Source organism: Callithrix jacchus, chromosome 9 (genome assembly GCF_049354715.1).
Source record: "Callithrix jacchus isolate 240 chromosome 9, calJac240_pri, whole genome shotgun sequence".
In the NCBI taxonomy this organism is placed as follows: Eukaryota; Metazoa; Chordata; class Mammalia; order Primates; family Cebidae; genus Callithrix; species Callithrix jacchus.
In genome coordinates this window covers 56,281,472-56,290,772 of record NC_133510.1, presented here as the reverse complement: position 1 = coordinate 56,290,772, position 9,301 = coordinate 56,281,472, and the positions used below count along the sequence as shown (strand labels likewise).

Sequence of the window (9,301 nt, the reverse complement as noted above, 5' to 3'; positions counted from 1 at the left end):
TAGAAAGGCAGAAGGGAGGGGGTAATTCTGTGCACCTTGTGTTGCTGGTTCCCCAGCTCTGTCAACCCAGAGAAAATAAACTGTGCCTAGAAATATTGAACCTTAGTTTCTCCAGCTCTCACAAATATGAGGGTATACATGAAGAAATATCCGAAAGAAAAGATTCTTGAATCAGATTGCTTGAGTTGCAATCCTGAATCCTCCATTTGCTGTCAAGTGACCTTGAATGATTTAATCCAATTGCATCTACCTCAAAAGTCTATGGACTAAGTAGGATCCATTGCTTGGAACTGTGATGGCAGTAGAACACCAATGAAAGCTAAAAGACTCTTACGAGAAATTCTGTAAGATGTTAAGAGCCAGGTTCAATGTTTTGATATTTCCTACTATACTTCCCATGTAGTGGGTGGCAATGCCTGGAAGCTACTGTAGCAGCACTGATATCCTGTGGGAGACTGTGGTGTCTGGAGGACACTGTGAAGTAAATGGGTAAGTTGTCAAAAAAACTGGAACAGAGGGAAGAAACCAGGGCTACCTCAGGGCAGCTCAACAGCCAACTGCAGACACTATCACTGTCTACAGGCTTATAGAACTCCCATCTAGTGGAATAAAGAGGTGAAAAGGCAGATGAATATGCTAGGAACGATGTTACTGATTTGCACAGGGTATTACTGAGTTATTTAAACTCATCCCTAGGGCTGGGGACAGAAATATCAGAGTAGCAGGAAAAACTTTCCATCCAAAGACTTCACTTGTTTGTAGAAGGTGGGGGAATTCTTTAGGGAGCTAGAGTCCCACCAAGGGAAACAGGAAAAAGAACATGTAGAAAAAAGTAGTATTTTGAGAGCCAATCCTTTATTAAATCCATACAATGACCTTATGGATTACCTACTGATATTGTTTGGCTGTGTCCCCACTCAAATCTCATCTTGAATTGTAACTCTCACATTTCCCATTTGTTGTGAGAGGAACTTGATGGGAGGTGATTGTATTACTGGGATGGGTCTATCCTACACTGTTCTCTTGATAGTGAATGAGTCTCATGAGATCTGATGGTTTTAAAAAGGGGAGTTTCCCTGCACAAGCTCTCTTTTCTTGTCTGCTGCTATGTGAGATGTGCATTTCATCTTCCACCATGATTGTGAGGCCTCCCAGCCATGTGGAACTTTAAGTCCAATAAACCTCTTTTTTTTTTGGTAAGTTGCCCACTTTTGGGTATGTCTTTATCAGCAGTGTGGAAACAGACTAATACACATACTAGTATTACCCCCATTTTCCAGAAAAGACTTTTGAGGCAGATGCAATTAAATTACATCATTCAAGGTCACTTGACAGCAAGTGTAGGATTCAGGATTATGCCTCAAGCAGTCTGATTCCAGAGTCTTCTCTTCAGTCATTCCTTCATGTATGCCTCATATTTGTGAGAGCTGGAGAAACTAAGGTTAAATACTCTTTAGGTAGAGTTTTCTCTAATAAAGTTCACAGGGTTGGAAATATCCGGTTTCACAATGGATCTCTGCAGCAGAATCAACAATATTCCCAGAAAAGTGCATACATGTGTTAACAGTAATCACTACCCAGAGTATTATAATATCTTGTGGCCAGTTAATCATTTTTAAAGACATGCTCTTTGGGGAATAAGCATTACACCGAGGGATGCATTAACACAAAAACAAGAAAACATGTTTCACATCTGTAAATTTTTTACTACAAAAGTTTTAGAAAAACAAGCATGACTTTCCCATCAGATTTTTCCATGTGGTATATCTGTGGATTAGGGAATAGATAGGCAGAGAATTGAATGACCTCTTAAAGTCATACAATGAGATGAAGAAGGAAAATAAGACTGTCCTATTTTTGTGAGGTGGTGCTTCCTACCTAAAGAAGGACAAATCAAAAATAAGCCCAATAAAATTTAATTCATATATTATCTTTCTTCTGAATAATTAAAAATGGCTTCATAATTAGGTTATGTATCATGTCTTTAACCCTCTCTATTCTTTAGCTTTTTCAGGCAGTGGATATTTTTGAGCACATGTGCTGTACGGTGAGACTATGTTAAGTGCTGTCAACATAAAATGAAAAGACACTATCACTGTCTACTGGCTCATAGAATTCCCATCGAGTGGAATAGAGAGGTGAAAAGGCAGCTGAATATGCTAGTAAAAATGTTACTGATTTGCACAGAGTATTATTGAGTTATTTAAGCTCACCCCTAGGACTGAGGACAGAAATATCGGAGGAGTAGGAAAAATTTTCCATCCACATGAGGATGGAACTCCTTTTCTGAGTGCTACAGCATGCCTGAAGTTAAGTCAGCCAAACGAGGAACTGGCATGTGGTGGGAGGCAGCAATCCCTTCATGTGCCATCCAGGGAGACAGCCAGAGCCAAGGGGGAAGTGAGAAGCATGTCAGTATCTCAGAGTGTGGGTGAACTCAGAGCCATGTAGCGTCTCTGGAGCTCAGGCTGGGAGGGATGCGGCTAGAACGGCAGCAGCCAGGGGCCTGCTCGTGGGAAGTCTTGTGTACCATGCTAGACTCTGCAGACCGAAGCCAGTTGGAGGCAACATTTTCACTGCTTTGCAAATGTGTAGAATGTTTTTTCGCAAAGTTAAATTTATTCAATGGAAGAAACTGGCCATTTTTTCCCCCTGAGATTACAGTACTGTATATTGTGTGCATGCATGGTGTAAATTCATCTTTTCTGAAAGCATAAAAGATGGCATTTTAAAAAGTAGTCCTCCTGCAGCAAAATATAAATTTGGCATCTTCCTGTACATTACTAATATTAAAAAAATTATCCTGATCTGTAAATTAAAGAGACGGAGAGCTACTGCTGAAGGGAAGGGAGTAATTAAAGCGATGTAGCAGTAGGATAGCATAGCCAGATTTACACGCTCAACAGGGTTTTTTCAGCTCTGAGGAGAGTGAATTTGAGGGAGACCAGAGGGAGGGAGATTATTGATGAGGTTAATGATCTAGCCTAGGAGATGATGAAGGTCTAATTTAGCACTGGAGCAATAGGAGAGATGGGGTTTGGGGGACAAATTAAAAATATATTTATAAGAAAATCAGCAGGACTTGGTGACTGGATATAGGAGGAAGGGAGAGGAATGAGTATAACCATTCCCTTTGGTACCATATCAAGTGGTAGAGTGAGCTTTTTCATGTTCAAGAATGGCTGAGGCCACTTGGGAGCAAACACAGTTATTTGCTCCCATTTGTCTCTGTCTAGTACAACTGATAGAAAGATGGAGGAAGGCAGCAAAGTGACCTCCATGCAAGACCAGCTGCCTTCAGGGTCAAATCACTTTGGAAAAAAGTCTCCATCGGTACCAGCTTTAAGTTTGGTGGAAACAGAAGCTTTTGATTGTGATCAGGACCTGGTATAAAACAACATGGCATGATGTGGGGGCTGAAGGGACAGACACATAGGAAAGACATTGTAAAAGCCCAGCAATGGACCAGGACAGATGTGAGTCATGTGTATGATGCTTGCCTTGCTTCTACACATAATCAGTGCAAGTGCTAATGCCTTATCTCTCTTCTTCCCACTTATAATTCCTACATGGAACTGAAAATGGCAGTCAGCTCTTGCCAAGGGCCATAGCTCAGATGGGTCTTGATGGTAAGGGCAACCATAAACCTTCTGCCATCTGAGAGAAAACCGATTTAACTGTGTATTTTGTTTCCATTCAATCACAAACTGTGTATTTGATTCACAACTTGTGAAACTACACTGCTTTGACTATTAAAGCACAAACCACACCCTAACAAGTAGTTGAGCGTTCTCTGGAAAAAGAAATTTCCTGTGTTTATGAATGATGAATTAGTTAAGAAAATAGAATTCAAATTGCCAGTCTTCTGACCACAGATTGTGATCAACAGAATGTAATATTATAAGCTAAAATGCTGAAGTGTCCTGATAAGGGGCTGGTAAAATATACAACACGGTCTTCAGAAGACTGCTAGGAAAAGACTTATTGAATGATAATAAAGACTCAGGAGACAATGCCATGTCTCCTGGGTTTTGATTCTACTTGACTCTGGGAGAAAAGTGTGTTTGAAATGTGGAAAACAGTCAGGACTTGAATTTCAGAAGGCTGCATTACAGCATATTATAGCAGGAAATTAACTCTGAAGGAATTACGTGAAAATAAAATTAAAAGGCACTGAAGATGAGGCTGCTGAAAGGATCTTGTCCTTCAGGAAATGGCATGACTTTGAATTCAACAACCAGTAGTCACGCTGAAATATTAACAATCATTCTTCACAGTGGCCACTTACAGGGTGGGACGTAGAATTGCGTTATTCTCTCAAAACGACTCCACCCCATTCTCTTAAAGTGTTAATGCTGTTAAGAGGTAATGGGAGCTAACTGACTTTCAGTTACATTTACTTTCAAAAAGTAAATAGTGGACTTAAAGGAAATTAGCTGATAAAGTTCATGAAACAACACATTCATTCATCAGGGACAGGCTGAGCACTGATATTCTGTGAGCATTCCCCAGCTGTGGGTACAATCGACCTGTTGCCTATGCAGCAGCATTTTTTTTCTTCCACCTTCTAATAGTACCCAAACTTCTCTTTAGGACATCACTGTCCTCCCTACTATGTAGTAGCCCTAGAATTCTGGTGGCATTGACCCCACCTCCAGCTGCTTACCCCAAGAAGGCTACTCTTATCTTCCATGACACAAGAATTGGTTGAGGGAACCCGGGTCTGAGCCAATCAGTGCATGATAGGACCCTGACCCCATGGGTGGTTCAATCTATATGAAGCTCTAGGACTCCATGGATGTGAACGAGGAAGCGTGCAGTTCTGGTTTTTTTGGCAGCCATCTTTTGTTCACGAGAGCAGCCAGCATGAAGACTAAGCCCATATAAGAAGGAGAGCGTGCCAAGAGAGCTACAAATGGAGCCAGTCCTCATAAAACAAGATTCATTGCCTGTGTTTCCCGGGGACTTTCCAACTACATGAAACAGTAGATCCCCTTTATAGTTTGCTAGTAGGTTTGCTTGTTGGGCCGTTTTCTGGTTGGTTGCTTCACTGATGTAGGGGGATGAACAGAAACGTAAAGCTTGGTTCTGTGTCTTTACATTTATACAACTATTCACTTCAGTTCTCTATCCTTAAGCTTAATTGTGAACTGACTGGGTTTCCTCCCTTACCACTTTCTAGTAGGCAATACTAGCAAGATAATTTTTTTTCCTTTTAAATTTGTAGGTGTGTGGTGCTGAAAAATCCGACATTCTTTCAGGGTCTATTGAGGGGAAAACAAGATGGCACCTAATGCCTAAGTGAGCAGGGAGAAAGACCTTCAGACTGTGCGGGAGGGCCAGAGCTTCCTCTGATTCTCAACCACAGTCCTGTTCCAAGGCTTCCCTGGATATCAAGACATCATTTTACATGCATTATTAAGAGGTTGGTGCTTGAGTTTAAGACTTGTCCATCAGTGTGATTCAGACTAGTATGAAGTAATCTGAGTAAGTGATGAAGTATGTCTGCCATGAGCTTACATGCAGAGATGACTGATAATCTTCTAGGAGAGATCTCATTCTATGGGAAGTCCAGGCGACAAGCTTGATATACTGAAGGAAACCATAATTTTTAGAGCAGAGACATGATTCAGAGCACAGCTCCATGTGGACTCACTTCTTGTTCCCGAGATGGGAAGGAAAGGGCTGTGGGTAAGAAATGAAAGAAGCTAAAAATGAAGAAAGTGGGAGGTGTGGGAAAGGAAAGAAAGGATAAAGAATGTGGCTGGGTGTGATCTTCATGGACTGGAATTCTGCTGCTTTTCCCCATGTGGCTGTCTATCCAGCCTGGTCAGGGTAATGGTGAACCCAGAAGTGCTGACAATTAGTTAAAAAAAAAAGCTAACAACCCCAAACTCCAAAATGATAAAATAAAATCAGATAGCAGCAGAAAATATAGCTAGAAACTATCATCTAGAAGAAGGGTTGCGATTTCATATAAACTTACCAGTTCTTCAAACATTTACCAGGCATCAAAACCACTTTCACTAGAAAAGATGTGGAAAGAAGCTTTACTGCCTTCTACGGAAAATTCTTACAGTGTAATGTTTTTGTAGAAGAATACCAACTGTAGGTGATTTCTTTTTTTTTTGAGATGGATCTCATTCTGTTGCACATGTTGGAATATGGTGGCGCGATCTCAGCTCACTGCAACCTCGACCTTCTAGTTTCAAGCGATTCTACTGCCTCAGCCTCCCAAGCAGCTGGGATTACAGGCGCCCACAACCATGCTTGACTAATTTTTGTATTTTTAGTAGAGATGGAGTTTCGCCATGCAGGCAAAACTCCTGACATCAGGTGATCTGCCAACCTCAGCCTGCCAAAGTGCTGGGATTACAGGCATGAGCCACTGCACCTGGCCAGTAAGATTTTTCTCAAAAGCAACTGGTGCCAAGGAAAAATAGATCCCAGGGGAAATTACCTTGATGTGATGGTAGCCTCTAACTTTACTCCTGTCAAGCTATCCTAGATGTCACTGGACAGAAAGGCTCAAGGACTAAATTTAGATGCTCAAATCGCATGGCTTATTGGATCTATCTGGAACATTCATCAAGGTGTAATTGAAAAAGAAATATGAGGTGAAGGTATACAGGATAGAGTGGGAGGATCATGCCGCTGAATCCTGTATTACACAAGTGCTCAGATATCCCCTCTCTTTTCTTTCCTTCCAACTCTCCTTTTTCTCCTCTCTCACTAAGTCCCCTTCACATCCATTTTTTTGCTAATGGTGCTGTGATTACAAGGACCAGAGCTTGAACAAGGGACTTAGCAAGCTGAAAATATCTGGAATCAATGCATGTATGTTCCATTGAAGAGACACGGGAGCAAGAATACCTGGCTACGGCTGTAGTTCACCAATTAGTTTGCTGGGCAGCTGGGAACTTTGTCTTATTTTTGGAAACAGGATCTCACTCTGTCACCCTGCTGCAGTGCAGTGATGAGATCTCCCAGGTTCAAAAGTTCAAGTGATTCTCCTGATTCAGCCTTCTGAGTAGCTGGGATTACAGGCACCCTCCACCATGCCCGGCTAAATTTTGTATTTTTAATAGAGATGGTTTCACCATGTTGCTCAGGCTGATCTTGAATTCCTGACCTCAAGTGATCCACTCCCCTTGGCCTCCCAAAGTGCTGGGATTACAGGCATGAACCACCACACCCAGCCTGAACTTTGTCTTTTGGGCAGAGCACATGCTAGCCTAGAATAGGGCCCCCAGTGACTGGCCAGTTTAGATGAGACAAAACCATCTGTATGGAGGTGGTTTGATTTATACCTTATGATTTGGTCCTTGCACCTTTTATCTTTATAAGTAAATATGCCTGAGTGTTCCATCTTTTTAAAAAAATCACATAATCCAGTCTATCTTTAACATGTCTTTCTGGTTGCTGGCTGTCTATAGTGAACAAATCTTGTGAATTCTGCTCATGTCTCATAAGGTATCTGCTCACTCACTGTCTTTATTCAGCACATGGTCTAAATTTTAGCCATCCTACTTGCTTTTCTTGTTTGTGAAAGCGGAACTGAGTATTTTCAATTAATAGCAAGCACACATTACAGAATAAGCTTTGCCTGCCTCACACAGAGAGCCAATTCCCATTCTCACCATTACCTACCATTCAGTGAAAGAACTGGGTGAAATTAACTAAAAAAATGGCATCTATCCTGTAGGATCTTAGGAACCAAGAATGGTCACGACTACTGCTGCTAGCATGTTTCATTGAGTGCTCACTCTTGGGAAACATGTTTGACATGCCTCATCTTACCCAGTCCTCATAATGAACCATGAGATAGGTATTATAATATTGAATGTGCAGGTAACACAACAGAGGCTCAGAGAAGAAAGATGACCTGTCAAAGTGGCATGCAGAGAGCAGAGCAAGAAAAGGAGCCCTAAACTCTTACCCCAAATTCCTTCTTCTGGTTGCTGGGCTAGGGTCTTCCATTCCCAGAGCCCCATCAGGGGTCCCAGGCATTCTTCTCCTCCGTGCCCTGCTCTTGCCTCCTCATCCTTCCTTCTGTGAATGCCGTACATCTCTGAGCCCCTACAGGAATCTCCAGGTTGGCTTATTCCTCAGGTGCTCATTTAAATAATGATGTGACACTAAAATCCAGGTTACATATGAAACAAATTAACAAGAATTACTTAGTTAAAATAAAGTCAAAGATCCACACAGTATATTTGATGAGATAGTAGATGTAAATGGGTTGTGAAAACTATACGTGAGAAGGAATGACCACATTGTGTAGTCAGACAAAAAATATAGCTAGAGAGAGGCTCATGCAATAAGAGATACACACAAGTGTTACTATGAGCCAGATGTTGTACATGTATTATTTCAAATCTTCACAACCACTCTGAACAATGCATATAACAGAGAGGAAAATGAGGCACAGCCTGGTTAATAACATGCTCCACTGTAATCCCAGCACTTTGGGAGGCCGAGGCAGGTGGATCATGAGGTCAAGAGATCGAGACCATCCTGGTCAACATGGTGAAACTCCGTCTCTACTAAAAATAAAAAAATTAGCTGGGCACGGTGGCGTGTGCCTGTAATCCCAGCTACTCAGGAGGCTGAGGCAGGAGAATTGCCTGAACCCAGGAGGCGGAGGTTGCGGTGAGCCAAGATTGCGCCATTGCACTCCAGCCTGGGTAACAAGAGCGAAACTCCATCTCTAAATAAATAAATAAATAAAAAATAACATGCTCCAAGTCACTCAGCTAAGAATCAGTGAGGCTGGGTTTTGATCCCAGGCTGTGGTTGTTCTTTCTGCTGCACCAACATGTACCATATGGCAACGTGGAAGAGAGAACGCGGAGGCTAGAAGGGAAACTAGAGGTCTGTAGAACATGTCTTTTTTTCTTATAAAGGAGGAAATGGAAGTCTTTGAAAATGGAAAATATAAAATCAGAATTATAAGTCTCCAACTAAAAAGGAAATTACATCTGGATAAACGAAAAGAAAGCAACCTTTGTTAACCCAAGTCTAGCCAAGTTCAGTACAGTTTGTTTTTCCATGTCCCGAAATGTTAAAAATGCTTTAGGGCATTAGGAAGATCATTAGCTGGATTTATTAAGCTAAAGACAAAGGTCTCAAGTCAGACTGCTATTTACTAAATGTTCTGTGCTTTCCCATTCGTGGTCTGAAAAGATAAGAACTCTCAAGTTTATTTGGCATATACTCATGTGTTTACAAAACATTCTGGTCCCAGGACCTGGATCTCACTAGTTTCTGTATCCACTCCAGCATTTACAAGTACAAATCT

General features: G+C 41.5%; 1 pseudogene; it reads left to right on the top strand.

The window, feature by feature from the left end:
* The first annotated feature begins 412 nt into the window (after positions 1–412).
* LOC100395856 (dual specificity protein kinase TTK pseudogene) overlaps positions 413–9,301 on the top strand; it is a 51,585-nt pseudogene continuing 42,696 nt past the window's right edge.